General features: G+C 36.9%; 1 pseudogene; it reads right to left on the bottom strand.

Annotated features, from left to right (window-relative positions):
• Positions 1 to 13,852: 13,852 nt before the first annotated feature.
• Positions 13,853 to 23,603, bottom strand: LOC138437239 (large ribosomal subunit protein eL19-like; annotated as a pseudogene).
• Between the last annotated feature and the right edge of the window lie 3,807 nt (positions 23,604 to 27,410).

Raw genomic sequence — 27,410 nt, 5'->3', positions numbered from 1 at the left:
CTTTGGATGATATATTACTTCTGGTATTTTTTCAGCTTTTTTAAAAAACTGAAGTACAGTTTACATAAAACTGTGTATAAATCACAGGCATATGATACAGTGATTCAGAACTTTTATATGTTATACTCCATTTGTAGTTATTATAAGATATTGGCTATACTCTGTTTTGTTCAATATATCCTTGTTTGTCAGCCTTTTAAAATAAAAAGTTATTGTCATTTCTGTTGTGTCTTTTAAATATTAAGTATTATAGCTAATTCTTTTAAAGGTTTCAGATAGTACACTTGGCAAAAGTAAACCCAGAACTGAATTCTAGGGATCCATGACCAACACAATCTTCTTTTTTTCTAATATATGCTGTCCTTGCTTTATGCAATTTCAATATATAAAGGTTTCAGTTACCATGGTTTATTTAAATAATGCCAAATCCCCAACAACATGGCTCAAATTTCAGTTGCCACAATATATTAAATACTAGTAATTGAACAAAGCACAGACTTTACTAGTAGCTCTTCATTCTATGAAAGACAGTGGAAACAATAAATGTACAATCAGTAACCAATGCCATCAATGATCAATCACAACACTTCTTTCAAAGCTCGTCAGTGACTATTAATTCCATGCACAGATAGCAAATTGTGTACAGTTGACACTTGAATAATGTGATTTGAACAACATGAGTCCACTTATAGGTGACTTTTTTCTTCAGTTAATACAGTCTACAGTACTACATGATCAGAGGTCAGTTGAATTTGCACGTGTAGAACTGTGGTTTTGGAGGGCCAACTGGGAAGTTATACATGGATTTTCAACTGCAGAAAGAGTTGGCCCCCTAACTCCAGATTGTTTTGAAGTCAACTATACCTACATTATTTCCTTGTATTCCAATAATAAACCCATGTGATATTTATATGGACAAAAATAGAAAAAGGGAATCAGCCAACATAGATGAAAATGAAAATGCCAGAAGTGAGATTTGAATTGAATCTAAATGAAGCCATAGGAGATATAGCAGACCTGGGGAATGTTGATACCACCACTGGATGAGAAATTATAGATATGAGCCTAAAGGAACTTAGTGAAGGCAAACTTATGAACATCAATGAGGAAAATAACAGTGTCAAAAGGACGAAGGTGTCCCAGATTAAGTGATGCCTACAGAAAATTTCACATTTGAGGAACCCTCAATGTATCAAAAAGTCAGTGTTAATTGGAAACTGATCCATTCTTAGAAGGAATTATGAAAGTTCACCAAGGCCTAGAAAAGATATTCCATATCTATAAGTGATATGAGGAGAGTAAGGCAAGCATGGCTAAAATTGCTATAGATAAATATTTACAAGAAAATAAAACATTTAAATTCTGGACATTTCTATCGCTTTCAGTGCTGCTGCTGTTGCTCACTCATTCAGTCACGTCCAGGTCTTTGAAACCCCATGGGCATGTCAGGCTTTCCCGTCCTTCACTATACCCCCGAGTTTGCTCAGACTCATGCTCACTGAGTTGGTGATGCCATCCAACCAGCTCATCCTCTGCTGCCTTCCTCTCCTTTTCCCTTCAATCTTTACCAACATAGGGGTCTTTTTCACCTGAGTTGGCTCTTATCACGTGGCCAAAGTACTGGAGCTTCAGCTTTGGCATCAGTGCTTCCAATGAATATTCAGGGTTGATTTCCTTTAGGATTGACTTTTGATCAAATCCTCTAGGATTTGACTTTTGACTTCAAATCAAAAAGGATTTCCTTTTGATCTCCTTGTTGTCCACGGGACTCTCAAGAGTCTCCTCCAGCACCACAGTCTCTTTTCTGTGTTTTCACTATTTTTCTCGGTTTCAGTGTTTTCAGTGACAATGTGCTAAAGTAATACTAGTGTTACTATTTTTTTCAACTTCTCTATACAGTTGACCCTTGAACACCATGGTTTTAAACTATGTGAGTCTGCTTTTACATGAATTCTTATCAATAAATATGTACTACAGCACTACACACTCCACAGATATTGAACCACACAGATATAGAGGGCCAGCCTCTGCACAGTTTTGCACAGATTTCATGAGCTCAACCCCCACATTGTTTAAGTATCAACTGTGTATTTATAACCAACAATAAGAAAAATTGTAATGCTTTGACAAAAAATTTTAAAGGTGATGGAATGATCCTAATTTTCCCATTGATAATTTAAGTCTTTTGCTTGGTTTCACCTTGCCATGATCATTTTTTAGAGTCCCACACTATCATGCAAAGAAAAAACTGATTTTACATTGTAAGATTGAAACTCAATATTTAAAAATTATAATTTATTAACATTCATAATATCTTCTTTTGGACATATCATTTTATTTTTTCTTTAAAGAATGCCTTAATCCCCTGAAGTTTAGGAGGAATTAACTGCATTGGATTAGGATTATAATATCATTCTCTTTATGGTATCAATTTACTGAATATAAAGCCAAACAACTACTAAGTCCATCAATTTAAAGGATATTTTTAGAAGTATACATTTGGCCTGTTTTCTAAAACCCATAATTTTATCCATATCTTCAAAATTTCCTAAGAAGTATTGAAGATTACCACAAATTTAATTCTTAATCCTATGATGACATTAGCCTCATCTTACATTTAACAATGATTTTCAGTTTATATTTATTTACATTTTCAAAAACATTCAAGTGCCTTTTTGGAAACTGAAAATGATAGTACCATTCTTGTATGATATTTTTAAAGCTATTTAAAACTAAGCTTTTACTATATGTTTTGCTATCAAAATTTTAAAATTAATGTGCATAGATCAAACTATATAGAATGCCATCAAATTTTTTTAAGTATTTTAAGATGCTTGTCAATTATATTTTCCACACAGGGTGGTACTATCATATACCTAATGTTTCAAATCATTTTTGTCTATATTCAGCTTTTGTAGCTATGTATGATTTATATAATTCCTTCCCAATCATCTCATGTACTAAGCTAGCTATTCAACACACACACACACACAAAATGTTTTATGTATTTATAAATACATAAATCTAATAATTATGTTTTACCTGGCTCATATCTGAGATGATATCATCAAATCTTAGTGGAAAATATTTAGCATTTCTTACCTTATTTAAAATTTCTTGATTTGCACTTCCCTCGTGCTCCAGTGGTTAAGACTCTGTGCTCCCAATGCAAGGGGCCTGGGTTCAATCCCTGGTCAGAGAACTAGGTCCCACATGCCATAACTAAGACATAATACAGACAAATAAACATATATTTTTAAATTTTAAAAATTGCTTGATCTATAACATCTACCATAATTTCAGTTGACCATTTCATATTTTATCCCCTAAATAATGTGCTACTATATTATTTGTTGTAAATGTTAGTCTTCTGCATAAATGTTCTATCATACTGATAGTGTTGGCATAATTTATGTAATGTCTGCCAAATGAAAAGAATGCTAGTACATTTTCTTGGATGGTGCTCTGAATGCTTGATTTTGTCCTATCAAGCATTCAATCGTGCATATGATGTATTCATTTACAGCATGTCGATATTTTCAAAATAGTCATAGTCCCACAGCACTTATAGTTTCATAATTGATATTTCATTTTTGAATATTTATTATATATTCAAATATTGTCCTTTTGCTATTAACATGATAACTCTGCTGATCATCTACTCATTTCCTTTATTAGATAATTTTTTCATCACTAAAAGATTTTCAGTATAAATTTTAAAATAATAATACAGCAATACATATAGGATTTTAAAAAACAGAATCTAGTTAGTTTTTACCAATTAAAAAAATTGTGTCAATTGATGTTTCAGAACCTCTTTTCTTTATATATATATATATATATATACACATATACCTACTATACTCACTGTAGTCACTATACTGAGTGGTGAACACCACCAAGCCATAAAAAGGAATGAAATAATACCATTTGCAGCAACATGGAAGGAACTAGAGATTGCCATACTAAGTGAAGTAAGTCAGAAAAATGAAAATCAAACATCATATGATGTCACTTACATGTGGAATCTAAAAATGACTGAAATGAATGTATCTGCAAAGCAGAAACAGAATCATGGACATAGAGAACAAACTGTAGCTGCCAAGGTGGAGAGATGGAGTGGGAGGTCGGAGTTAGCAGATATAAGCTTTTATTTAGAGAACTCTCCGTTCTATGTATAAAATGAGGTCCTGCTATATAGCCCAGAGACCTATATTCAATATCCTACAGTAAATATTTTTAATATTGCATATATATGTATAACTGAATCACTTTATTGTACCACAATAATTAATACAACATTGTATATCAACTATACTTCAATTTTAAAAAGAAGGAAGAATTTTTTTATTTTTTAAAAAGCATCCTATCTGTTCTAAATCTTTTTACTGAGCATTCAAAAATGTACCCAATCATACAGTCCATTGATATATCACAAATAGAACACATCTATATTATGCAATTCAGATCAACAAGTAGAATATCACTAGTACCTAGGAAGATTCCATATGTCACTCCTTACTGCATCTCTGATTCCTAAACTTAACCACTATTTTTACTTTTAACATCATAATTAGTTTTTCTCTCCCACTGTAGTATCTTCTGCCTAAAGAATATGCTTCAACATTTCCTTTCCTGATAACAAATTGCTTCAGTTTGAGCTTGTCTAAAAATAAGAACAGTATTTACCTTCAGTTTTGATGGATAGTCTCACTGACTACAGAATTCTAGATTTTCAATTTCATAGTCTTAGAACTCTGAAAACAGTATTGCATGCAATTCTGGCCTCTACTGTTTTCTTTGAGAAGTCAGATGCTAATTTAGTGATAGAAATCTAGCCTATAGTCTCTGGCTATTATTAAAATACTCTCTTTGTTTTTGGTTTTCAGTAGTTTTACTGTCATGTACATGGTATGATTATACACAGGAGGTGATGAATAGATTCATAGATTAGATCTGGTAGACGAGTGCCTAAAGAAGTTTGGATGGAACTTTGTAACATTGTACAGAGGCAGAGACCAAAACCATCCCAAAGAAAAAGAAATGCAAGAAGGCAAAGCGGTTGTCTGAGGAGGCTTTACAAATACCTGAAGAAAGAAGAGAAGTGAAAGGCAAGGGATACAGGGAAAGATATACTCAACTGAATGCAGAGTTCCAGAGAATAGCAAGCAGAGAGAGATAAGAAGGCCTTCTTAAATGATCAATGCAAAAATTAGAGAAAAACAATAGAATGAGAAAGATTAGAGAGCTCTTCAAGAAAATTGAGGTAACAAGGGAACATTTCATGCAAGGATCAGCATGATAAAGTACAGAAATGATAAGGACCTAACAGAAGCAGAAGATATTAAGAAGCAGTGAGAAGAATACACAGAAAAACTATACAAAAAAGGCATTAATGACTCAGATAACCATGATGGTGCGATCACTCATCTACAGTCAGACATCTTGGAATGTGAAGTCAAGTGGGCCTTAGGAAGCATCACTACGAACAAAGCTAGTGGAGGTGATGGAATTCCAGTTGAGCTCTTTCAAATCCTAAAAGATGATGCTGTGAAAGTGCTGCACTCAATATGCCAGCAAATTTGGAAAACTCAGCAGTGTCCACATGACTGGAAAATGTCAGTTTTCATTCCAGTCCCAAAGAAAGGCAATGCCAAAGAAATCTGTATGTAGATCAAGAAGAAACAGTTAGAACTTGATATGGAACAATGGACTGGTTCAAAATTGGGAAAGGAGAGTGAAAAGGCTATATATTGTCACCCTGCTTAGTTAACTTCTATGCAGAGAACATCATGCAAATTGCCAGGCTGGATGAATCACAAGTTGGAATCCAGATTTCCAGGTGAAATGTCCACAGCCTCAGATATGTAGATGATACCACTCTAATGGCAGAAAATGAAGAGGAACTAAGGAGTCTCTCGATGAAAGGGAAAGAGGAGAGTGAGAAAGCTGGCTTAAAATTCAACTTTCAAAATACTAAGATCATGGCATCTGGACCTATCTCTTCATGGCAAATAGAAGGGAGAAAAGTGGTAGCAGTGACAGATTTTATTTCCTTGGTCTCCAGATCACTGCAGACAGTGAGTACAGCCATGAAACTAAAAAACACTTGCTCCTTGGAAGGAAAACAATAACAAATCTGGACAGTGTGTTGAAAAGAAGAGACATTACTCTGCCAACAAAAGTCCCTATAGTCACTCCATATGATTTTTCCAGTATTCATGTACAGATGTGAGAGCTGGACCATAAAGGAGACTGAGTGCTGAAGAATTGGTGCTTTCAAATTGTGGTGCTGGAGAAGACTTGTGAGAGTTCCTTGGACTGCAAGGAGGTCAAAAACTATTAATCCTAAAGAAAATCAACCTTGAGTATTCATTGGAAGGACTGATGCTGAAGTTGAATCTCTAACACTTTGGCTACCTGATTAAAAGAGCCAACTCACTGGAAAAGCCCCTAAGGCGGGGAAAGATTGAGTGCAGGAGGACACAGGGGTGACACAGAATAAGATGGTTGGATAGCATCCTTGACTCAACACGAACTCCAGGAGCTAGTGGAGGACAGAGGAGCCTAAACTGCTACAGTCCATGGGGTCTCAAACAGTTGGATATGACTTACTGACTGGACAACAACACTTGTTATGACATTTTTGTTGTTGTTGTTCATTTTCTCCTTCTTCACTGGAATTCTTGATCCCATTTTTCTATTTTGGGGAGTTCTCAACCATTATTTCGTCTCAACCGTTTTCTCCATCTCTTCAGTCACTTTGTGACCAGCTATGCATATATTTGACCTTTATATGGTATTCCCTCAGCTGCATACTTTGTCTTTTCTGTATTTTCTACCCTTTGTTCCTTCAAAATTTATTCTAGACATATTCTTCTAATCCATCTTCCAGTTCAGTAATTCCATCTTTAGTGAGGTCTTATCTGGTATTATATTCCTCCACTTTTTAGCTACTATCATTTTATTTTTTGACTACAGAAGTTTCATTTGCTTCTCTCTATATAGTTTCCATTTAGCTGCCAAAACTCAAAATCTTTTTTTTTTTTTTCCCTCCTTGAATGTATTAAGCCTACTCATTTTAAAGTCTGGGCCTGATAACTTCATTATCTAGGATGCTAGTATACCTGTATCTGTTGTCTGTATTGGTCTCTGTATTGTTCTAAAGAAAAATTATTCATTTTGCCGTGTCTCTATGTTTCTTGGTATTTGGGTTTTGTTTTTGTTTTATTTTTTAATATAAATTTATTTATTTTAATTGGAGGTTAATTACAATATTGTATTGGTTTTGCCATACATCAACATGAAACCGCCACAGGTATACACGTGTTCCCGATCCTGAACCCCCCACCCTCCTCCCTCCCTGTACCATCCCTCTGGGTCGTCACAATGCACCAGCCCCAAGCATCCAGTATCATGCATCGAACCTGGACTGGCGATTCGTTTCATATATGATATACTTGTTTTTGTTTTAAATTTTTTTTTTAGTGTTGATCATTTACACTTCAACAGTATACAGAAATCTTGGGCTTAGGAAAATGTTACCTTCCCCCAAAATCATTTGCGGGTATTGACAATACAAAATCACCTTATTAATTTCAGAAATTACAATAAGCTGAAACTTGGTTACAATCTCTGCAGAGTTACACTCCTTCTAATCTACACTGACTTCAGATGCAGCTCTTTAAGATTGTAACCCAAAGTTCAGGCCATGATACATTCAAAGATTTGCAAGTCTGTTGAAAGCTTTGATGAGCTTCTCGGTGTGTTTTCTGTTTGTTTTTCTAAGAAAGAAATGGAAAATTTTATTCAAGCCAAATGTGAGGATTATAACCCAGAAAAAGTTCTCAGAAAGTTCTGAGAACTGTTTCACCCATTAGAAGTCAAGGCACAGTTACAGAAGATTTGGGAGACAAAAGAAAGTGGATTAAATGATGTATTATTGACAGTTTACATGATCCAGATCTAAGTGTCATCCTGGTGGGACATGTGACCCCTTACAAGATCAAGAAGGAAGGAACACTTGCTGAGTACTGTGGAGTAAAATGCATATTGTATGGCAAGACAAGAGACATTTAAACATAATAATTTGTTTCTGCCTTTTGGCATCCTACTGTGCATTGTATATGTGCATTATATATTGACCAAATATTATCCATTGTCAGAAATACTTGCTCAACCATAAAAAGCAGCATTCTCCTAACATCAATAAACAACTCCTTAAAATATAACTTTTTCAGTGTTTTCAGCACCTCTCTTGGAATCAGAAGATGCTCGTAGTGGAAAAGCAGCCCAACTATAAGACTCATTCTGTGAATTTCTGTTTTCTCCTAGATATTAAGCCAGTAATTTATTTCTCCTTTGTTAGTTCCTCAATGTCTTGAGGCAGATTTTATTTCATATTTTTGTTTTTTTTTTTACTTCTCTTTGACAAAACAGTTGGTTCAAATTGGATAGTCCACCATTCCTAGAAGCAGAAGGCCTCTGAAAAAAGTGAAAGTATTAGTCACTTAGCCATGTCTGACTCTTTGTGACACTATGCACTGTAGCCTACCAGGCTCCTCTGTTTATGAAATTCTCCAGACAAGAATACTGGAGTGGGTAGACATTCCCTTCTCCAGGAGATTTTCCTGACCCAGGTATCGAGCCCAGGTTTCCTGCACTGAAGGCAGATTCCTTACTGTCTGAGCCACCAGGGAAGCCTTTAAATTGTTTATTAATAAAACTTACCATCTTTCCATGTGTACACTTCAATTTCTGTCTCAGAAATACAGGCAACAGAGCTGGAACAAACAAGTTGACTCTCTATAATGGGAAGTGACCCCTGGGCTTCTATACAAAATGTGTGAATTCGAGGTGAATTTCCTCACAAGTCTCCTTTACTGTGAAGCTAATTCAAAATAATGTAGTAAGGGAACCAAATTTGGGATATCTTAGCTAAGCTCCCCACCTAGTCCAAACTGAAAACAAGGGCAAAACTGGTACCAGTGTTTTAAAATGACCCATATCTAAGAGTCTCTGGTTTCTTTAACAGATTCTTTGCCTCAGCCATTCATCCAGAGGCAATCTAGTTGAAGGCCATTGTTCATAGAATCTCATGCACATTTTGTTAAGATTTGCCTTGTGGCCTGTGTTTTCAACACTGACTTTGTGAGGTCTGTGTGTTTGTTTAAGGCTTAGCAAGTAAATCTCTACTTTCATAGAAATGCACCCTTGCTCTAGCAGATGCTGTGGAACCACCAGATTTCCCCTTCAAGATAAGCATGCATGTTTTCTCAGTCTCAAAGAGTGTTGGCTGCTGACAGCTCACAGACATGCTCCTCTCCAGGAAGTGCCTACACTGGAAGAGGTGGTTTGGCCAAAGGAACATCCCTTCCCTGCAGAAAGCACATATCAAATATGTGAGTAAAAAGTATGTCACATTACCTAGCTTTAGGAAGTCTCTGAAGGGTCCTCCTAGCTCCAGAAGTCTCTGTGAGTTTGATTAGATCCTCTACTGAATCTGCAGCACAATTCAGCCTCACCCTCTCCTCAGTCCTGCTGTTGCTGAGAGCACCCCCAGCAAGCCTCCTGCACGCACCTGAGTGTGTTTCCTTTGAAACTGACCTAGGACACTCATCTGTATGAAAAATAGCCACTTGGACAAAACCATCCTAAGTAGCAGCAACCTAGCACAGTAAGCCTCAAGTGGACACTAGAAGCAAAGTCCTTCTAGAGCCTGTCCAGGCCACAACAATAAAAAGGCTACACAGCATACAAAAATCTCTATGCTGGGAATGGATAAAGAAAAAGTGAAAGTGAAGTCGCTTAGTCGTGTATGACTCTTTGCGACCCCACGGACTGTAGCCTACCAGGCTCCTCTGTCTGTGGGATTTTCCAGGCAATAGTACTGGAATGGATTGTCATTTCCTTCTCCAGGGGATCTTCCCAACCTAGGGATCAAACCCGGATCTCCCACATTGCAGACAGCCTCTTTACGGTCTGAGCCACCAGGGAAGTCTTGTAGCCCATATATACAGTGGAATATTGCTCAGCCAATTATAAAAAAAAAAGGAGCAAAATAATGTATTTTGTAGCGACAGGCATGGATCCGAGAATGAGTGAAATGTCAGAGAGAGAGACAGCATACGATGTTGCTTGTATATGAAATCTAAAAAATAGTAAAAATGAACACATTTCCAAGATGCAAATAGAGTCAGAGATGTAGAAAACAAATATTGTCACCAAGTGAAAGGGGAAGGAATAATCTGGAGATTGGGATTGACATACACATACTGCTAAGAATACACAGAAGAACTGTACAAAAAAGATCTTCATGACCAAGATAATCATGATGGTGTGATCACTCACCTAGAGCCAGATATCCTGGAATGCAAAGTCAAGTGAGCCTTACAAAGCATCACTACGAATAAAACTAGTGGAGGTGATGGAATTCCAGTTGAGTTATTTCAAATCCTGAAAGATGATGCTGTGAAAGTGCTGCACTCAATATGCCAGCAAATTTGGAAAACTCAGCAGTGCCCACAGGACTGGAAAAGGTCAGTTTTCATTCCAGTTCCAAAGAAAGGCAATGCCAAAGAATGTTCAAACTACCACACAATTGCACTCATCTCACACACTAATAAAGTAATGCTCTAAATTCTCCAAGCCAGGTTTCAGCAATACGTGAACCGTGAACTTCCAGATGTTCAAGCTGGTTTTAGAAAAGGCAGAGGAACCAGAGATCAAATTGCCATAATCTGCTGGATCATGGAAAAAGCACGAGAGTTCTGGAAAAATATCTATTTCCACTTTATTGATTATGCCAAAGCCTTTGACTGTGTGCATCACAATAAACTGTGGAAAATTCTTCAAGAGATGGGAATACCAGACCACCTGACCTGCCTCTTGAGAAATCTTTATGCAGGTGAGCAAACAACAGTTAGAACTGGACATAGAACAACAGGTTTGTTTCAAATAAGAAAAGGAGTACGTCAAGGCTGTATGTTGTAATCCTGCTTATTTAACTTATATGCAGAGTACATCATGAGAAACACTGGGCTGCAAGAAACATAAGCTGGAATCAAGATTGCCAGGAGAAATCTCAATAACCTCAGATATGCAGATGACACCACCCTTATGGCATAAAGTGAAAAGGAACTAAAAATCCTCTTGATGAAAGTGAAAGAGGAGAGTGCAAAAGTTGGCTTAAAACTCAAAATTCAGAAAACAAAGATCATGGCATCTGGTCCCATCACTTCATGGAAATAGACGGGGAAACAGTGGAAACAGTGTCAGACTTTATTTGGGGGGGCTCCAAAATCACTGCAGATAGTAACTGCAGACATGAAATTAAAAGATGCTTACTCCTTGGAAGGAAAGTTATGACCAACCTAGATAGCATATTCAAAAGCAGAGACATTGCTTTGCCAACTAAGGTCCATCTAGTCAAGGCTATGGTTTTTCCAGTGGTCATGTATGGATGTGAGAGTTCAGCTGTGAAGAAAGCTGAGCACCGAAGATTTGATGCTTTTGAACTGTGGTGTTGGAGAAGACTCTTGAGAGTCCCTTGGACTGCAAGGAGATCCAACCAGTCCATTCTGAAGGAGATCAGCCCTGGGTGTTCTTTGGAAGGAATGATGATAAACCTGAAACTCCAGTATTTTGGCCACCTCATGCGAAGAGCTGACTCAGTGGAAAAGACTCTGATGCTGGGAGGGATTGGGGGCAGGAGGCAAAGGGGACAAGAGGGGATGAGATGGCTGGATGGCATCACCGACTTGATGGACGTGAGTTTGAGTAAACTCTGGGAGTTGGTGATGGACAGGGAGGCCTGGCGTGCTGCAATTCATGTAGTTGCAAAGAGGTGGACACGACTGAGCAACTGAATAGAACTGATGTATAAAATAGATAATTTATTAGAATCTACTAAATAGCACAGGAATATACTCAATACTCTATAATGACCTATATGGGAAAAGAATCTAAAAAAGAGTTGACTATAAGTATACATAGAACTGATTCACCTTTGATACAACTAAAACTACAACAATATTGTAATCAACTATACTACAATAATTTTTTAATTAAAAATTTCTTTAAAACTCCATGTTAAACCACTCAAGCAACTGCATACTAGCAAGATCAAAACCTCATGTTGTCATTCCCTAATTTCTAAATCCAAATGTTTCTCATACATTAATTTGTTCTCCATTTCCGTAATGATTTTTTCTGCCATGCTTATCTTCTAACAAAGGCCCCGGTAAGCTTTATTTACTATGCCAAAGACTTTGACTGTGTGGATCACAAGACATTGTGGGAAATTCTGAGAGAGATGGGAATACCAGATTATCTGACCTGCCTCTTGAGAAATCTGTATGCAGGTCAGGAAGCAACAGTTAGAACTGGACATGGAACAACAGACTGGTTCCAAATAAGAAAAGGAGTACATCAAGGCTGTATGTTGTCATCCTGCTTATTTAACTTATATGCAGAGTACATAATGAGAAACTCTGGACTGGAAGAAACACAGGTTGGAATCAAGATTGCTGGGAGAAGTATCAATAACCTCAGATATGCAGATGACACCACCCTTAGGGCAGAAAGTAAAGAGGAACTAAAAGGCCTCTTGATGAGAGTGACGGTGAAGAATGATAAAGTTGGCTTAAAACTCAACATTCAGAAAATCATGGCATCTGGTCCCATCACTTCATGGGAAATAGATGGGGAAACAGGGGAAACAGTGTCAGACTTTATTTTGGGGGGCTCCAAAGTCGCTGCAGATGGTGATTGCAGCCATGAAATCAAAAGATGCTTACTCCTTGGGAGAAAAGTTATGACCAACCTAGATAGCATATTCCAAAGCAGAGACATTACTTTGCCAACTAAGGTCCCTTTAGCCAAGGCTATGGTTTTCCCTGTGGGCATGTATGGATGTGAGAGTTGGACTGTGAAGAAGGCTGAGCACTGAAGAATTGATGCTTTTGAACTGTGGTGTTGGAGAAGACTCCTGAGAGTCCCTTGGACTGCAAGGAGATCCAACCAGTCCATTCAGAAGGAGATCAGCCCTGGGATTTCTTTGGAAGGAATGATGCTGAAGCTGAAACTCCAGTACTTTGGCCACCTCATGAGAAGAGTTGACTCAATGGAAAAGACTCTGATGCTGGGAGGGATTGGGGGCAGGAAGAGAAATGGACGACAGAGGATGAGATGGCTGGATGGCGTCACTGACTCGATGCACGTGAGTCTGAGTGATCTCCAGGAGTTGGTGATGGACAGGGAGGCCTGGCGTGCTGCAATTCATGGGATCACACAGAGTCGGACACAACTGAGCGACTGAACTGAACCTTCATTAATTCTCTTCTGAATTAAACTTATTATCGTAAACCATGGACATCCTTTGACCTTCCATTTTATTTAAAATGAGTGAAACTGTGTGCTTAAATGTTATTCCAACTTTGTTTATAAGTTACAGAATTTTCTTGGTTTTAAGTTGCAGCTCTTCTCTGAGTTCAACACAGAAAGTTCCTTTTTCTATTTTGGATTTATCTCAATGAGATGAATTATGAAATATTTCTCTCTACCATTTTCCCAGAAGTTCACACTGATATCTAACATGTTTCTTTTCATATAAATTTTGGAATGACTACTTGCATTTTCTCCTTTGCCTTAGAAAACATATAGATAAAAATAAAATGAGATACAGGTAACATAGATGTTATTGTTAAAAATTTAATTTAGCCTTAGCAAATTTTTTTTAATCATGGTTATCAACCTTTTTTTTTTCTTTTTTAGGCAGACAAAGTCTTGTTTTATTGAATGAGTGATCTGCATAATTGCCAAGGCCACTGTGTACAGACAAGAAGGGTTGAACCTATTTCTTGGTCTCTTCCTCCTTGGACAGAATGTTGATGATTTCCTCCTTCTTGACCTGGAGCCCCTCTTCAGAGACATTTCTGCTTCTCTAGCTGTAGATCTGAAAGTCCTAAGCCTGGTGGGCCTGAAGCTTCTTACAAGCATTGTCCCCCTTCAGGTTATGGATATGTTCTTTGAAAACACGCTTGATTTTTAATATATTACCCATCACTTTCAGGTAGAGGCTGTGATGCATATGGCAGTCATTATTCTTAGATTTGTGGTATTTTCTGAGTAGTCTGTGTGCATTTCTCATCTTTCTCATCCTCTTCATCTAGGTTACCTTATTCAGCATTGGATACCCTTTCACATACCTGTGCCCATATGCCTACCCTTTCGGCAGCCCAAGGTGTTTTATCCAGCTTCAAGCATCAGCTTCTGGATCTGCTGATGGGAGTTGGCACCAGATATTTCGTTAGTCTTAATGGGGTCCAACCATCTCTGTTTCTTGCACTGGAGCACACAGAAGCCTAGGGATGATCGTGGCTCTGGCCACAGTGGCAAAAGGAAAGCCAAAGTTATCAACCTTTCATTGATATTCAGGTAACATCCTAGATTATTTAGGATCAAGTTCGACTGTAAGTGACAGAAAATTCAGATTACCAAAATCTTTTAAAACATGCAGTTATATTTCTTGTGAAAATACGAGAAGCAGGCAGTTCATTGTTGTTGTGACATTTCAATGTGTGGGGGACTTGGTTCCAGTTTCCTCTTTTGTCTGGGGGGCATGGGGTTTTGCTTTTTTGTTTTCTTTTTTCTTTACCATGCTTGGTCCTCATTCCAAAGGTCATCCTGTTCTCTGAAATGATTCAAGAGTTTCTTTCATCAAATTTTCCTTTTAGTCAGCATAAGGAAAAAGGAATACGCCAAGCATACTCACCCCACACTGCCTCAGTTCAACTTTGCGGTAGCTTTACACTACGTTGAATTGACCCCAGGCACATGACCACAGCCAGCTAAAAGGTTGCCTAAGAGGTGCAGTCTTACTCTGCTGGCTATAATTGGAGCTGATTTATTCTAGTTCAGTTCAGTTCAGTCGCTCAGTCGTGTCCGACTCTTTGCGACCCCATGAATCGCAGCACGCCAGGCCTCCTTGTCCATCACCATCTCCCGGAGTTCATTCATATTCACATCCATCGAGTCCGTGATGCCATCCAGGATCTCATCCACTGTCGTCCCCTTCTCCTCCTGCCCCCAATTCCTCCCAGCATCAGAGTTTTTTCCAATGAGTCAACTCTTCTCATGAGGTGGCCAAAGTACTGGAGTTTCAGCTTTAGCATCATTCCTTCCAAAGAAATCCCAGGGTTGATCTCCTTCAGAATGGACTGCTTGGATTTCCTTGCAGTCCAAGGGACTCTCAAGAGTCTTCTCCAACACCACAGTTCAAAACATCAATTCTTCGGCCCTCAGCCTTCTTCACAGCCCAACTCTCAGATCCATACATGACCACAGGAAAAACCATAGCCTTCACTAGAGGGAACTTAGTCGGCAAAGTAATGTCTCTGCTTTTGAATATACTATCTAGGTTGGCCTTAACTTTTCTTCCAAGGAGTAGGCGTCTTTTAATTTCATGGCTGCAGTCACCAACTGCAGTGATTCTGGAGCCCAAAAACATAAAGTCTGACACTGTTTCCACTGTTTCCCCATCTATTTCCCATGGAGTGATGGGACTGGATGCCATGATCTTCATTTTCTGAATGTTGAGCTTTAGGCCAAGCTTTTCACTCTTCTCTTTCACTTTCATCAAGAGGCTTTTTAGTTCCTCTTCACTTTCTGTCATAAGGGTGGTGTCATCTGCATATCTGAGGTTATTGATATTTCTCCCGGCAATCTTGATTCCAGCTTGTGTTTCTTCCAGTCCAGCGTGTCTCATGATGTACTCTGCATATAAGTTAAATAAGCAGCGTGACAATATACAGCCTTGACGTACTCCTTTTCCTATTTGGAACCAGTCTGTTGTTCCATGTCCAGTTTTAACTGTTGCCTCCTGACCTGCATACAGATTTCTCAAGAGGCAAGTTAGGTGGTCTGGTACTCCCATCTCTTTCAGAATTTTCCATAGTTTATTGTGATCCACACAGTCAAAGGCTTTGGCATAATCAATAAAGCAGAAATAGATGTTTTTCTGGAACTCTCTTGCTTTTTCCATGACCCAGCGGATGTTGGAAATTTGATCTCTGGTTCCTCTGCCAGAGGAACTAAAAAATCGATTCTTGGAGATAATCACTAGTCTCTTCCATATAACCCCATTTGGCAGTATCTATCTATTTAGATACTAAATGTATAGTTAGTAACTTAAATAGGTCATCGGAAATATCACTGTTCCAAAACCATGGATGTTTGTCTCAGGACAATTTATACCCAAATTAGGGCTCATACTCACTTTAAATATTTCTCTTTCTAAAGACTTTGGCATTGTCTATGAAGTGCAATTGCTTGCATATTAGAGTTGAACAGAGTTGTAGGAGGGTCAAGAAAAGCCTCTGTATTAGAGCAGAACCAAATTATGTTTTGAGAAGAATATTGGTCCTCACTAAGATACTATCAGTCTCCTGGGAGCAAACCTGAGATTCAAACAACTGTCCTGGAGTAAGTATCTAAAAGCCACAGAAATTTTCAATTGCAAATTCCATCTGTGTTATTATTAATCCACCAATTATTAATGTTATTTATCGGCATTTAACATAGTATAAACCTTTGTACACAGGTGCATTTAGAGTACACAACCTAAAAGTCTGTGCTGATAAAAAACATAATTCAAATTATTTCAACATAAACAATATTTATGGGACTTACAGTCTACTCACCCATGTAGGTTATGCAAAACTTGCCATTGAGTTTTCCAGAACATCAGAGAGCTGCTCCCATGGACCAGATCCTGCATGTTGTCTAAAAATACTTTGCCCATTTTTTTTTTCCAGGCTGACATGATTACCCTATTTTAAGTACCTAAACATGCCTGTGAAACTCATGAAATTTACTCAAAGAATACTCCTTGAGAACATCTTTTACTGTACCAAATAGTTTTTCCTCTATGAGAACTAGTGAGAGAAATTTCCTTGTGGCCTCAGGACCAAGAAAGGTGAGGAGGTTTTGTGCATGTTTTTTAAGTAATTTTCAATTATTTTTAGATATAAAAAGTTATTATGCATTTAAGCATGAGTTTGTAAGCTGTTTGATGATGTGGAGGCCTTTAAAGTGAAACAAGTGTTAGTCGCTCAGTTGCATCTGACTCGTTGTGACTCTGTGGACTGTAGCCCGCCAGTCTCCTCTGTCCATGGAATTCTCCAGGCAAGAATACTGGATTGAGTAGCCATTCCCTTCTTGAGGGAAATTTCATCATGCAGGGATCAAACCCAGATCTCCTGTATTTCAGGCAGATTCTTTACTCTCTGAGCCTAACACTTCGAATTTTTCAATAACTAAGATGCTGAAGCTGTTTTAATCGCTATTGCCACCCAGTGGTAAAATATAGAAATTTTTCTCTATCTGTATCTTTGCTGATTACAAAAACCTTGACATTTTCAACCAGTGTTTTGATATTGCAGGTATTTTGATTCTGTTCTTAGACATGCAAGTACTTTGTGCAATATTATATATTTTTCCCTGAGAAGAAACTATTCATGGTGTAAACCCATCACCCTAAGTCTTTCATTAAATATTTTTCAATGTTTATTTTTCTGTGCTGTGTTTTGCCTTTGAAATCTTAAGTACAGATTGTTGAGTTAATCATTCTCCTCCATTATGGTCTCATGGACATCATTTGTTCCAGCAGTCTTTCTCTGTGAAATATTTGATTCATCTGTTTATCCCCATAGCCTTATCTTTCCCACATTCTAATATATAAATATGTTATCCCTTTAGATATTCTTATAAAATGTACTATATTTGATATGTACAACTTTAATTTCCACAAATGGTATTACGCTGTATATACTTCACCTATTAATATTATTTCTTTCAGCACTCTTTTAAAGATCTTCCCGTACTACTCTTTGTTGAGTCTGTTGTCTCTACTTACTACCTAGAATCCCATAATAGAGATGAACATCTATAATGCTTCTAACACTTCACTACTATAAAAACTCTGAGATAAACATTTCTACATATGTTTCCTATTCAATTTAGTTCAGTCGCTCAGTCATGTCCGACTCTGCAACCCCATGAATCGCAGCACGCCAGGCCTCCCAGTCCATTACCAACTCCCGGAGTTCACTCAGACTCACGTCCATCAAGTCCGTGATGCCATCCAGCCATCTCATCGTCTGTCATCCCCTTCTCCTCCTGCCCCCAATCCCTCCCTGCATCAGAGACTTTTCCAAAGAGTCAACTCTTCTCATGAAGTGGCCAAAGTACTGGAGTTTCAGCTGTAGCATCATTCCTTCCAAAGAAATCCCAGGGTTAATCTCCTTCATAATGGACTGGATGGATCTCCTTGCAGTCCAAGGGACTCTCAAGAGTCTTCTCCAACACCACAGTTCAAAAGCATCAATTCTTCAGTGCTCAGCCTTCTTCACAGTCCAATTTTCACATCCATACATGACCACAGAAAAAAACATAGCCTTGACTAGACAGACCTTAGTCCGCAAAGTAATTTCTCTGCTTTTGAATATACTATCTAGGTTGGTCATAACTTTTCTTCCAAGGGGAAAGCATCTTTTGATTTCATGGCTGCAGTTACTATCTGGAGTGATTTTGGAGCCCCCCCAAAATAAAGTCTGCCACTGTTTCCACTGTTTCCCCATCTATTTCCCATGAAGTGATGGGACCAGATGCCATGATCTTCATTTTCGTTGAGCTTTAAGCCACTTTTTCACTCTCCTCTTTCACTTTCATCAAGAGGCTTTTTAGTTCCTCTTCACTTTCTGCCATAAGGGTGGTGTCATCTGCATATCTGAGGTGATTGAAATTTCTCTCAGCAATCTTGATTCCAGCTTGTGTTTCTTCCAGTCCTGCATTTCTCATGATGTACTCTGCATATAAGTTAAATAAGCAGGGTGACAATATACAGCCTTGATGTACTCCTTTTCTTATTTGGAACCAGTCTGTTGTTCCATGACCAGTTCTAACTATTGTTTCCTGACCTGCATACAGATTTCTCAAGAGGCAGGTCAGGTGGTCTGGTATCCCATCACTCTCAGAATTTTCCACAGTTTATTGTGATCCACACAGTCAAAGGCTTTGGCATAGTCAATAAGGCAGAAATAAATGTTTTTCTAGAACTCTCTTGCTTTTTCCATGAGCTGGGTAAATATTTTCCATTACTCATAATCAGAAGTAGGATTTCAGTGTCAATATGAATGTCATTAGACAATTTACTACAGCAAACTCTCCAGAATTACCTCATCACCATCAGTTCATGGGAATTTACACTTACTGGGTTTCCCAAAATGTTCCTTCAGATTTTCCATGACATTAAAAACTAAAACAAATATTTGGTCAACTTAATTATTTCACATCCCTGCAAACACTGGGCTGCTGCAGCTTTTTAATTTTGCAAATTAAATGGCCTAAAATGAGATCTTATCTTAATTTGCATTTCTATAGCTATTAAAGTTCAACTCTAATTTCAACAAAAGTATTATATGTGTTCTTTATTAATGCAATTCATTCAGCACTCTTTTATAAAGTTTCCCATATTATTCTCTGTATATATGTACAAAATACATATATGCATTTTTTTTTTCAAAATTTCAAATACTTCCCTCAAGTTTTTGCCCACTAATTTTGTTGGATATATACATTATCCTTGAAAGAAAAGTTATGACCCACCTAGATAGCATATTCAAAAGCAGAGACATTACTTTGCCAACTAAGGTCTGTCTAGTCACGGCTATGGTTTTTCCAGTGGTCATGTATGAATGTGAGAGTTGGACTGTGAAGAAGGCTGAGCACCGAAGAACTGATGCTTTTGAACTGTGGTGTTGGAGAGGACTCTTGAGAGTCCCTTGGACTGCAAGGAGATCCAACCATCCATTCTGAAGGAGATCAGCCCTGGGTGTTCTTTGGAAGGAATGATGGTAAAGCTGAAACTCCAGTACTTTGGCCACCTCATGCGAAGAGTTGACTCATTGGAAAAGACTCTGATGCTGGGAGGGATTGGGGGCAGGAGGAGAAGGAGTTGGTGATGGACGGGGAGGCCTGGTGTGCTGCAATTCATGGGGTCACAAAGAGCTGGACATGACTGAGCGACTGAACTGAACTGAACTGAACTGAGGAGAAAGTCTTAATTTTAGAAAGCAAAATTCAACAATTTTTACTTTTAAATTAATCCTTTTGGGTGGCGGGGGAGGGGGAAGAAATATCAATATACCTTGCGGCACAGAAGAAACAATATGCAAACATGGGCACACTTATGTCACCCCCCTCCTCCTGGACATGCCTATTCCTATCCCCCAAGATGTGGCAAACCCAGGGCCACTGCCCAGCACGACCTAAGTTAGTTATAGGCTCTGATAGGAACTAAGCCCTTAGGAGTCAAGGCTGGGAAGGAGAGACACCAGCACTTAGGCCCCCTTACGTGTCCACTAGTTAACTAGTCATGTATTTGGCAAGGGAGGAACAACCCACCATAGGCCAGTTCTCCCAAGGCTCTAGAGTTTCAAGTCTGAAAAGCTAATTTAAGAAGTAATTCTGCACTAATAGTATAGCCCAAATATTCTGCCATATTATGTACTATTAACTTTCTAGTATTCTATTTTGCATTTAAGACTTTATTCCATTGTGAATAAAACTTCAATCTTCTATTTCCAAAATGATTTAGACCTACATAGTCATTTATTCTTCCACATGATATAAAAAAAAAAGTTTATTAAGTACCTAGAAAAATTCACTTGGAATTTTAACTAAGAATTTACTGAAGTTATAGAATAATTTAAAGAAAGAAAATTGTATTCCTTGTAATAATAACTTCTTCCATTCAAATTCTATTAATTGGAAATACTCTCATGATCTTTATAGTTTTTAGAATTTCTCTGCAAAATACTGTTATATTCTCTCTTTATCTGATTTTTAGCTATTTTATAGTTTTTGATGTTACTATAAATGGTAAAGAAAGAAAGTGAAGTCGCTCACCGATTCTTTGTGACCCCATGGACTGGAGCCTACCAGACTTCTCCATCCATGGATGGTATCTTATTGTATTGGCTTATTACTTTGATTTTTTAAAGTTTGTTTATTTTTAATATTTATTTTGTGTCTACATTCCTTGCTAAAATTTCGTATTAGCTCTAATGATTCACTTTTTATTCCATTAGTTTTATAGGTAGAAATTTTATCATCTGAAAGAATACCAATTCTCTAGAAATCCTTTCAGTTTATATTTGTTCATTTTTAGATAATTCCTGAGTTCTTTTTATCCCAATATCTTACTTATATATAATCATATAATCTTCAAATAATACTTCTTAATTTTAATTTTACTTATATTGAATTATAGTTGATGTACAATGTCATACAAGTAATAGGTATACAATATAGTGATTCACATTTTTTTTCATTTCCATTCCATTTACTTATTTATTTATTTATTGGCCACACCCAGGGGGATGTGGGATCTTTATTCCCTAACCAGGGATCAAACACATCTCCCTAGTAATGGAAATAAACTCTTAACCACTGGACTGCCAAGGAAGTCCCCATTTCCATTAAAGGTTAAATTCCATCTATAAAATATACAAAATTTACACAATTACATTTATAAAATGTATAAACTCAATTTATGAAGTAGTGGCTATATTCTTTGTGTTGTACAATATATTTTTGTAGCTTATTTTTTAAATTTATTTATTTTAAATGAAGCAAAGATGAATATTTTTCATGATAAAAGGTACAATTCACTTAGAAGATAAACATCATAAACCATTAGACACCTTAACAACAAGGAAACAGATACATAAACCAAAAATCAGAAGAAACATAAAGAAAAGGAAAAAATATAATCATAGTGAGACATTAATAGTTCTCTAAGAATATTTTATCAAGTGCAGAAAAGATAAGAATAGGAGCATCTTGAATGATGTCATTAACAATTCAAATATAATAGATTTATATTTAATTAACATATTAATCATATCCTACACAAATATATTTAAAATTTTGCATCTCATATGTTGTTATTAGATGTACAAGGGATATTTAGAAAAACTGGCAAAAAGATAAGCATTGCTAAATTTCAAAAACAATTCATTTGTGTGTGTGTGTGTGATTTAGTTATACGTATATAAATTTTCTATTTTTGAAATTATTTTCCATTATAGGTTATTACAAGATATTGCCTATAGTTACTTGAGCCATACAACAAACCTTCGTGGTTTGTTGCATATCTATTGTTTTAAACTAGAAATCTAGCCTTCTAATCATACTAAGTCAAACAAATGGAGTCAAAATGTCATTAATTTGTTAGTTAGGGAAAAATTCATAAGTTTTCTAAAATATATGTATTATACTCATCATTTCTATATATGCATACAAAAGCTTTTTTACTATGCTTGATAAAGGGTTAAGAAACTACGTAAAAAATAAATAAGAGAGCTGTGTAAATTGGAAAACATGAACTAAATGAAATGGGAGCACTGAATATGAAATTTAAAAAGTGAAACAAACTAGATAAAGGTAAAATATCCTCATACAGTCCAGTTGCTTTTAAAGTTCTCTGCTTACTAGAAACATATCTGGAGCTCTGCAAAAAAAAAAAAAAAAAGCCATACCTGGGCAATTATATTTTTTTTTTAATTTCAAGATAATTCTGATATGCATCTGGATTGGATTTTGAAAAGTGATTACAGGTTTTTCTATTAAATGTTAGTTTTGGTGATATAAAGTTGTATAATTTTTCTGTTGACCATGATACAATAGTATTAAGTGAGTAATAATTACATAATCACAATAGTAAAAGATGTTTATCAGTTTCCACAATCAATAGCCAAACAAAACATAAAAGATAAGAACAATTGTGAGCCATAACAGGAACATGATTAGCCTAACAATATAAAATAATTACATACAATTTGGGGGGTCAAGCAGAGTGATGTGGTAAGTGTAAATGCATACATGCACAATTTTCATCTGCTCACCCAGTCTATGTCTTTTGGTTGGTGCATTTAATCCATTTACATTTAAGGAAATTATCAATATATGATTCTATTACCATCCTCTTAATTGTCTTGGGTTAATTTTCTCTAGGTAGGTCTTTTCCTTATATTGTTTTCTGCCTAGGGAAGTTCTCTTCACATTTGTTGTAAAGCTGGTTTGGTGGTGCTGAATTCTCTTAACTTTTGCTTGTCTGGTAAGCTTTTGACTCCTCCATCAAATCTGAAGGAGAGTCTTGCTAGGTAGAGTATTCTTGGTTGTAAGATCTTCCCTTTCATCACTTTAAATATGTCATGCCATTCCCTTCTGGCTTGTACAGTTTCTGTTGAGAAGTCAATTGATAGCCTGATGGGAGTTCCCTTGTATGTAATTTATCATTTTTCCTTTGCTGTTTTAAATATTTTATCTCTGTCTTTAATTTTTATCAGTTTGATGACTATGTATCTGGGTATGTTCCTCCTTTGATTTATCCTGCGTGGGACTCTCTGTGCTTCCTGGACTTGGTCAATTATTTCCTTTACCATGTTAGAGAAGTTTTCAGCTATTATCTCTTCAAGTATTCTTTCGGGTCCTTTCTCTCTCTCTTCTGCTTCTAGAATGCCTACAATGTGAATATTCATGCATTTAATGTTCTTCAAGAGGTCTCTAAGGTTGTCTTCATTATATTTCTTTCTTTTTTCTATTCTGTTCTGCAGCAGTGATTTCTACCATTCTGTCCTCCAGGTCATTTTTCTGTGCTTCTGCCTCAGTTATTCTGCTATGAATTCTTTCTAGTGTTTTACTGATCTGTTTATTCTTTAGTTCTTGTAGGTCTTTGATAAACATTTCTTGCATCTTCTCAATCCTGGCCTGTTTTCTTTTTCTGAGATCCTAAATCATATTCACTCTCATTGTTCTCCCCAGGTCGGTAGGTGCCCAATATGCTACTGGAGATCAGAGGAGAAATAACTCCAGAAAGGATGACAAGATGGAGCAAAAGCAAAAACAAAACCCAGTTGTGGCTGTGACAGTGATGGAAGGAAAGTCTGATGCTGTAAAGAGCAATATTGCCTAGGAACCTGGAATGTTAGATCCATGAATCAATTTGAAGGCAAATTGGAAGCAGTCAACCAGGAGATGGAAAGAGTGGACATCGACATTTTAGGAGCCAGTGAACTAAAATGGTCTGGAATGGCTGAATTTAACTCAGATGACCATTATATCTACTACTGTGGGCAAGAATCCCTTAGAAAAAATGGAGTGGCCATCATAGTCAACAAAAGAGTCCAAAATGCAGTACTTGGATGCAATCCAAAAAAAAAAAAAAAAAGAATGATATCTGTTCGTTAGCAAGGCAAACCATTCAATATCACAGTAATCCAAGTCTATGCCCCAACCAGGAATGCTGAAGAAGCTGAAATTGAACAGTTCTATGAAGACCTACAAGACCTTCTAGAACTAACACCCAAAAAAAGATGTCCTCTTCACTATAGGGGACTGGAACGCAAAGGTAGAAAGTCAAGAGACCTAGAGTAACAGGCAAATTTGACCATGGAGTACAAATGAAGCAGGTCAAAGACTAACAGAGTTTTGGCAAGAGAACTGGTCATAGCAAACCCCCATTTCCAACAACACAAGAGAAGACTCTACACATGGACATCACCAGATGGTCAATACCGAAATCAGATTGATTATATTCTTTGCAATCAAGGATGGAAAAGCTCTATACAGTCAGGAAAATGAAGGCCAGGAGCTGACTGTGGCTCAGATCAGGAACTCCTTATTGCCAAATTCAGACTAAAATTGAAGAAAGCAGGGAAAACCACTAGACCATGCAGGTACGAACTAAATCAAACCCCTTACAACTATAAAGTGGAAGTGACAAATAGATTCAAAGGACTAGATTTGATAGATAGATTGCCTGAAGAACTACAGACTGAGGTCCACGACATTGTACAGGAGGCAGTGATCAAGATCATCCCCAAGAAAAAGAAATGCAAAAAGGCAAAATGTTTGTCTGAGAAGGACTTAAAAACAGTTATGAAAAGAAGAGAAGCCAAGGGAAAACAAGAAAAGGAAAGATATACCCATTTGAATGCAGAGTTCCAAAGAACATCAAGGAGAGGTAAGAAAGACTTCCTCAGTGACCAAGGAAAAGAAATAGAGGATCCTACTGTGATTTATGTCGGAGAGTGTTTTGCCTATGTTTTCCTCTAGGAGTTTTATAGTTTCTGGTCTTATGTTTAAATCTTTAATCCATTTTGAGTTTATTTTTGTGTGTGGTGTTAGAAAGTGATCTAGTTTCATTTTTTACAAGTGGTTGACCAGTTTTCCCAGCACCACTTGTTAAAGAGGTTGTCTATAATACTTTGTATATTCTTGTCTCCTTTGTCTAAGATAAGGTGTCCATCAGTGTGTGGATTTATCTCTGGGCTTTCTATTTTGTTCCATTGATCTAGATGTCTGTCTTTGTGCCAGTACCATACTGTCTTGATGACTGTGGCTTTGTAGTAGAGCCTGAAGTCAGGCAAGTTGATTCCTCCAGTTCCATTCTTCTATCTCAAGATTGCTTTGGCTATTCGAGGTTTTTTGTATTTCCATACAAATTGTGAAATCATTTGTTCTACCTCTGTGAAAAATACCACTGGTAACTTGATAGGGATTGCATTGAATTTGTAGATTGTTTTGGGTAGTATACTCATTTTCACTATGTTGATTCTTCTGATCCATGAACATGGTTTATTTCTCCATCTATTAGTGTCCTCTTTGATTTCTTTCATCAGTGTTTTATAGTTTTCTGTATATAGGTCTTTAGTTTCTTTAGGTAGATATATTCCTAAGTATTTTATTCTTTTCATTGCAATGGTGAATGGAATTGTTTCCTTAATTTCTCTATTTTCTCATTATTAGTGTATAGGAGTGCAAGGGATTTCTGTGTGTTGATTTTATATCCTGCAACATTACTATATTCATTGATTAGCTCTAGTAATTTTCTGGTGGAGTCTTTAGGGTTTTCTATGTAGAGGATCATGTCATCTGCAAACAGTGAGAGTTTTACTTCTTCTTTTCCAATTTGAATTCCTTTTATTTCTTTTTCTGCTCTGATTGCTGTGGCCAAAACTTCCAGAACAATGTTGAATAGTAGCAGTGAAAGTGGGCACCCTTGTCTTGTTCCTGACGTTAAGGGAAATGCTTTCAATTTTTCACCATTGAGGATAATGTTTGCTGTGGGTTTGTCATATATAGCTTTTATTATGTTCAGGTGTGTTCCTTCTATTCCTGCTTTCTGGAGAGTTGTTATCATACATGGATGTTGAATTTTGTCAAGGCCTTCTCTACATCTATTGAGATAATCATATGGCTTTTATTTTTCAATTTGTTAATGTGGTGAATTACACTGATTGATTTGCAGATATTGAAGAATCCTTGGATCCCTGGGATAAAGCCCACTTGGTCATGGTGTATGATCTTTTTAATGTGTTGTTGGACTCTGATTGCTAGAATTTTGTTGAGGATTTGTGCATCTATGTTCATCAGTGATATTGGCCTATAGTTTTCTTTTTTTGTGGCATCTTTGTCAGGTTTTGGTATTAGGGTGATGGTGGCCTCATAGAATGAGTTTGGAAGTTGACCTTCCTCTGCAATTTTCTGGAAGAGTTTGACTAGGATAGGTGTTAGCTCTTCTCGAAAATTTTGGTAGAATTCAGCTGTGAAGCCGTCTGGACTTGGGCTTTTGTTTGCTGGAAGATTTCTGATTATAGTTTCAATTTCCGTGCTTGTGATGGGTCTGTTAAGGTTTTCTATTTCTTCCTGGTTCAATTTTGGAAAGTTGTACTTTTCTAAGAATTTGTCCATTTCTTCCACGTTGTCCATTTTATTGGCATATAATTGCTGATAGTAGTCTCTTATGATCCTTTGTATTTCTGTGTTGTCTTTTGTGATCTCTCCATTTTCATTTCTAATTTTATTGATTTGATTTTTTCTCCCTTTGTTTCTTGATGAGTCTGGCTAATGGTTTCTCAATTTTATTTATCCTTTCAAAGAACCAGCTTTTGGTTTTGTTGATGTTTGCTATGGTCCCTTTTGTTTCTTTTGCATTTATCTCTGCACTAATTTTTTTTTCCTCTGCCCTAATTTTTAAGATTTATTTCCTTCTACTAACCCTGGGGTTCTCCATTTCTTCCTTTTCTAGTTGCTTTAGGTGTAAAGTAGGTTATTTATTTGACTTTTTACTTGTTTCTTGAGGTATGCCTGTATTGCTATGAACTTTCTTTCCTCTTAGCACTGCTTTTATAGTGTCCCACAGGGTTTTGTCTTGTTGTGTTTTCATTTTCATTAGTTTCTATGCATATTTTTATTTCTTTTTTGATTCCTTCTGTGATTTTTTGGTTATTCAGAAGCGTGTTGTTCAGCCTCCATATGTTGGAATTTGTAATAGTTTTTCTCTT

Source organism: Ovis canadensis, chromosome 1, assembly GCF_042477335.2.
Source record: "Ovis canadensis isolate MfBH-ARS-UI-01 breed Bighorn chromosome 1, ARS-UI_OviCan_v2, whole genome shotgun sequence".
Lineage (NCBI taxonomy): Eukaryota > Metazoa > Chordata > Mammalia > Artiodactyla > Bovidae > Ovis > Ovis canadensis.
The sequence above is the reverse complement of the archived record's forward strand: the minus strand, read 5'-3'. Positions and strand labels throughout refer to the sequence as shown.